The following is a 6016-nucleotide window of genomic DNA, read 5'->3' on the forward strand; positions in this document are numbered from 1 at the left end:
AGGGGTGGGAAATGGAGCAGAAGAAGAGGGTGGTCCCCCTTTCTCTGCTCTACAGCTGTCTCCACAGCTGGCTACCCTGGCAGGAGAGAGTTAGCTCTTCTCTCAGTTGACTGCAGCCTGGGTCCTCGGTCCGGTCTCTGTCTTCCCTCCAGCGCAGTGGTCACGGCTCCAGCCCTGCTCCCTTGCTCCCCCGCCAGCCCGCCTCCCTCCCCCCTCCCTCCGCAGCTGAGCAGCTCTGACACTGGCTGAAAAAGGACCTTTCTGAATCACTGCCAAGAGGGCGGCGGGAATGGGGGGACTCTTCCTCCCAGCCACCCGTGCTGCCCCCACCTCCTCCCCGCACACAAGGCCCCTGTCTCTGGCTTCCACCCCGGCCCCCAGAGTTGCAGACAACCCCTGGGATTTTAGGGTGGGGGCTAGGTCAATCAGGCAGCAATATACAAAGAGGCCCCCGTAGTGCTTGTCTGGGGCTGTGAGGGCTTAGTGCACAGCCTGAGTTGGGGGCTTGGACACCAGAGATTTGTCCCTGGACCTTGCAGGCAGACCCTTCGGAGACCCTCCCCCATCTCCCAGTCCCAGCCTTGGCTGGGCGTCTCCTGGCTCAGGCCCTAATGTGGCCCTGTTACCCTGGTGCCCGACGGAAATAGGAGTCCGGCAGCCTGCCAGAGCGGGGCAGTCCAGCCAAGAGCCGGGGTGGGGGGAAGAATCTCCCAGTCCAGCTGGCCAAGATCCAAAGCCCCCTCAAAACACACAAATATGCCCCTAAACCCTGCGATGCCCCCAGCCAAAGCTAGAGGATTCGGGCTATAGGATGTCTCCTGAATAGCACCTACACACACAGACATCAGCCCCAGCTAGAGGGAACTGCAGTCACCCCATGAAGCCCCCGTGGAACCCACACATTCCTAGAGCTGACAAGTGATCCCTCTGGCCCTCCTCAAGGGCGCCAGCTGCTCTTACACCTCCCTCGCTACAGCCCCCAGACACACCTGACAGCTGCAGGAAGTCCTCTCAGGCTCCCTCAGCACCCCCCTCCCAGCCATGCCCAGGGAGCCCCTGTTTCTTGCACACTGCTCTCTTGTCCCTATCCAGCTGGCCACCAGCTCTGGGAGTCCCAGCTGGCTGGTGGAGTAGGCAGCTGGGGTTGAGTTTTGGGGAGTCAGCATCCCAGGCTCTTTCCAGGGCCTCTCTCTCAGTGCTTGACCTCCCTGGCAGGGAGGTGCCTGCAGGGACAGCCGTTTCCAGATCTGACTCAGGGAAGGGGGAAATGGGACACCCCCAGCAATCAGTCCTCTTTCCCATCCCCCTGTCATGTCATCCACCACCACCCAAAGCTTGTGAGGCCAGCCAGGTGCAGCCTCCCTTCGGTGCCAGTGAATCACCAGTCTGAGAATGGAATCAGAGCTAATGGACAAGATGAGGTCGGGTCAAGGTCACACTGGAGCTGACCTTCCCGCAAACGCTGGCTCACAATGCCCAGAGCACAGAGAAGCTTATTGCTTATTTCCCACAAAGCACCATTCTGAAGGAGATCCAGGGACCTGACTTCAGGGGACAATTTAAGCAGGATTATTCCCTCTACCGCAAGTTGGGGGACTGCTGGATTGGAATGGCCAGACTGAAAATTATAGCCACCCCTGAAAGATGTGCCCCAAATCCACCAGAACCCCATGCCTGCCTGTTCCCTTGCACATCAGGTAAGAACAAGCCTCAGTAGCTTGCTCAGCAATCCAGCTGTGGGAGGCTGTGGAGAAAAGCAAAGCATGGTCAGGGGTCAGAGGTCAGGCCAGCTCCTGGACCTCTTTTCCCAGCCCCGGAAAACAGCCACCTTTCTGCACCGCCACCCCTACCCGGCTTCGTCCTGTCAGTGACTGCCCTCTACTGGTCAAGAGAGAAAGTGCTTGATCTCCAAGGGGAAGGGAAGCTGACCCATAAATACCATGATCATGTTTTCCAAAGCAAACAGGGACATTTGGCTTAATACACAGATTCATAAAGCCAGTAAGAGGGAACGTCCAGGGCACAGGGACTCAGTGTCCATAAAGGACTAAACCCACATCCTGGCAGTGCTTTCGGGGCTCCCCTGCAGCGATGAAACAAGCCCCAAGGGCAGCTTAATTGGGTCCCAAGGACTCAGAGATACTGAAGCAGATGTCAGCAACAGGAATTACCACCACTGACTCGCCCCGCCCCACCCCTCACACAAACACATCACCCTTCTTTACCCAGCATCCCAGCCCCCAGGATCTGTCCTGGGGCCAGGATCACAGATACCTCTCACTCCTGAGAGGCTCCCCTGAGCTCACCAGCAGACGATACGGTCTAGGGCCCGGCTACCTGGCTATTCCCCAGGATTCCCCTATTACCTGCTGTCCCTCCTCGGCCCCAGTTAGGCGCAGATATGCAAATCTCTCACCCTTGGAACCCAAACTCCGGGCTTTAGGGCCCGGGAGGGGAGCAGAGCCCTCCCGCAGTCCCCGCCCCTCCAGCGCACCGGCAGCGTCACTGCCCTGCGTCCTGAGGGGCCGGGCCTCGAGCATCCTCCAGAAGGGCAGGGGCCGCTAAAGCACCTCAGCCAAGGGAAGGCCCAGTCCTCGGGCCCGCACGCACCCCACAGCCCCATATCTGCCACCTGCAGCCAGAGCGAGGGAGCAGAGCCTGGTGGTAGCGGTCTCTCCCGCTGGGCCTGCGGCTGCCCCTCCCCCAATCCCGTGCACAGCCTCCATTCCAAGGAGCCGCCTCTCCGCAGCGCAGGCTGCCCCCCAGAGAGCTAGGTGCGGGGCTGCACCTTCACTGACCACGGAGCCACAGCTCCCCTCGGCCCCTGGCCGCCTCCAGGACCCCAGAGATCCACAGCCACCGATCAGGTCCTGGGGACTCAAGGGCCCCCATACTCCATGACAAGGGGGGGGTCCACCCAAGAAGCTCACAGAAGAGAAGCCCCCATCCTAACTCGACCTGAGACCCCTCCCTCTAGACCCCTCTCCTTCCACCAGCCCAGCTTCCACCTGGCTCCAAGCATGCGCCCACCTGCCAGGCTCCCTGGTGCGCTGCCGTTCCGCACTCCACTCAGGCCCGGGGAACCTGCCCAGCCCACTCCTCTCCGCAGTGGAAGCCACGCCCCCCGCATCCGCACTGGGAGGGAGACCTAAGCCCTCCGCAGCCCACGCCTCTTCTCACCGGCCAGGACTTCTCCCCGCCTGCACCTCCACCCGCCCCGCCCCCAAGACTGCGCGGGCCCCAGGAGCTCGGGGCTGGGCAGAGCACTGTGGCTGACCTCTCTGGGCTCAGAAGAGTGCTAGTACCCACACTCCCTCCCGCAGGAGCTGCTCCAACACGTGTCCACGCAGGGCTGTCACCCAGTGCCAGGATGAGGACACTGCTAGTGGAGGAAGTCCCACTGCAGAGGCCCCAAGGTGCCCCACGCACACCCTCTCATTCCAATGGCATCTGATGCATCCACTGACTCCTCAGTACCAGGTATTTAGGGCTGAGCTCAGGGCACCCTCACACCTTGGGGGTTTGGGGCAGAGGAGGAGGGAAATGCTGAGACATCTCTACTCCCCACTCCCCCCCCCACCCACACATACTCCACCTCAAGACTGAGGAAGGAGACCCCGGGTGGGCACTAGGTGAGTTCCCGTAAGGCTCACTCTCTTCAAAATTTGCTCCTGCTCCAGCTGAAGCGCGTTGGCACAGGGGATGACCCTGCCAGGCAGGGTGTTTATTCTAGGCAGAAGCTCCTCTGCATCTTACTGCAGCTATGGCAGAAACTGGTTTTGGGAGCAGCTGCAGGAACACTCAGGAGGCTGTCGAGAAAGAGAGGCTGAAAATGCCAGGCCCACAGATCCCTTCCTCTCCTGGTTGGATAAAGAGTCTGATCTAAACCATTCCCCCTTCCTGCTTTCTCCCTACCTCCTCCCTCCACAAGGCCCCTGCCTCCGAATGCCATCCTATTACAAGATACCCACAAGATCCAAACTGCCTCTAGGATTTGGGGAATCCACCCCACATGTATACCCTCTGGTCTACAACTTGCCCCCTTATCTCTAAAGGGAGCTGGTAGTGGCCCAGGAACCAGCCTGCCTCTGCTGTCCACTCCCCTCCCCCAGGCTCTCCAACAGCATCAGTCAAGTTACAAATCCACACTGAGGAGCAGACGTGACATGTAATTTCCGGCCAAGAAGATTTTTCCAAAACAAGCTACCGTATTCTCAGGAATATATGCCAGGCCAGCTCTCTCCTATCTCTGCCCTCCCTCTTCTCTGGAGGGAAAACAACATATTGGGGAGGAGAAGGAGGGGGGCTTATGGCTCCTCTCCCAACCAGAGGTTTATCTTGCCTACACATGCCAGCCCCACCAAGCCCAGTCAACCTCAACTCACCCCTCTGTGTGCAGCGCCCAAGCTTCTGGACCAAGGCCAGGCTGGTTCCCCTTGGGACTTCATCCCAGAGGGAACTGTACCAGGTAACCCCACACCTTCAGGTCATCCCAGGTCTGAAATCACACTGGTCTGGGGAGGAGGCTGGCCACGGGCCAAGGGAGAGAAGGGGGTGATTCAGACACATACCATGGCTGTCCACACCCTCTCCATCTCCAGGCCACAGTGGCCCACTCCCTTCCAGGGAGCTTGGCAGCTGAGGCCCTCAGGACAGTCAAGGCTGAGGCATATGTGCCAGCAGTGATGAGCCCACAGGTCCTGAGGGCTCTTCACCCTTCTCCTTAACTGTGGATATTTCCTAAGTCTTTGGAACTTGCTTCCCTCCCTGGCGGTCACCTCCTCTCCTCCCAGGGCTCCAATTAGCACCATGTGCTGTCTGTCTCCATTCCTGAGCTCTAGAAGCTCTACACCCATGCTTCTAGACATTTACAGCCAGCTCCACCAGGAGGATGCAAAGGTACCATGAATTCTACATGTCCAAATTGAGCTCATCAACCCCCACCTTAAACCTAGCTTATGTGTGCTCTTATATCCTGACTGAAAACATCGCAAGCCAACACCAGCCACCTAGGCTAGACACCTCACCCCTGGCTCCCCAACCGTAAATCCCTTCTCTCCCCACTGGGAAGCCCACAGAATCGTGTTGTTTCTGCCTCCTCATTACTCCCCCCATCAATACCTTTGGGACAAGAATCAGACAGACCTGGGCTGAAATCTTGGCTGTATCACTCTCTAGTCAGAAGACTTCTGGGCAAATGCCTTAACCTCTAAGCCTCAATTTCCTTATCTGCAAATGGGAATAAACAGTACGTCCTTCATAAAGTGCAAACTCAATGAGATCATGAATGGCACACTTAGCACAGCATCTGGCACATAGTTCCCTATTGTTATACCGTCATCTGAACACAGATCCGAAGTTCCTCTCCTGCTTACATCCTTCTGTAATTCCTCACTGAGCCAAATACGAGGCCCTTCAGGATCCATCCCTTGCCTATTTGTCCACCTCCACCTCTTATCATTTCCTTCAAACGTCTCCATATTCCAACCAAGTCAAATACTTGCCCTTCCCTAGACACACCATCTTCTTTAATTTTAATGTCTTTGAGCTATTCTTTGTGATACTCTTTTCTCTTCATGATGAACTCCTACACATCCCTCAAGACCCAAATAAAACGTCATCTCCTTCGTAAATTCCCATTTCCTATCCCCAAACGGTTCTTTTTGCCATTGCTTCCCAGGTTTTCTTGTTAAAGTATGTTTGGAAACAAGAGTGGTATAAACACATAATACTACACGTGGAAAATAGCCAAAAGAATGAAAAAAATTTTGTTATCCATCATGCTCTGATCCTTAAAGGGTACTATTTCTGTAGCACTCTGTATTAATATATAATTCTATTGAGGGAGCCCTGTGTACGCAGCTCTTGTGGTTTGTACATTGTAACCATCTGTTTATATCTGTCACCTTGAAAGAAGAATCTGGCAAGGCACCTGGTCAAGAGAGTTTGCTGAAAGGGACTTCAAGCCTTTGTGACAGACACTGGGGAAAGGAGGCCTGTCTCTTTTCCAGTGAGC

This window comes from Hyperoodon ampullatus, assembly GCF_949752795.1.
Source record: "Hyperoodon ampullatus genome assembly, chromosome: 5".
Taxonomy (NCBI): Eukaryota; Metazoa; Chordata; class Mammalia; order Artiodactyla; family Ziphiidae; genus Hyperoodon; species Hyperoodon ampullatus.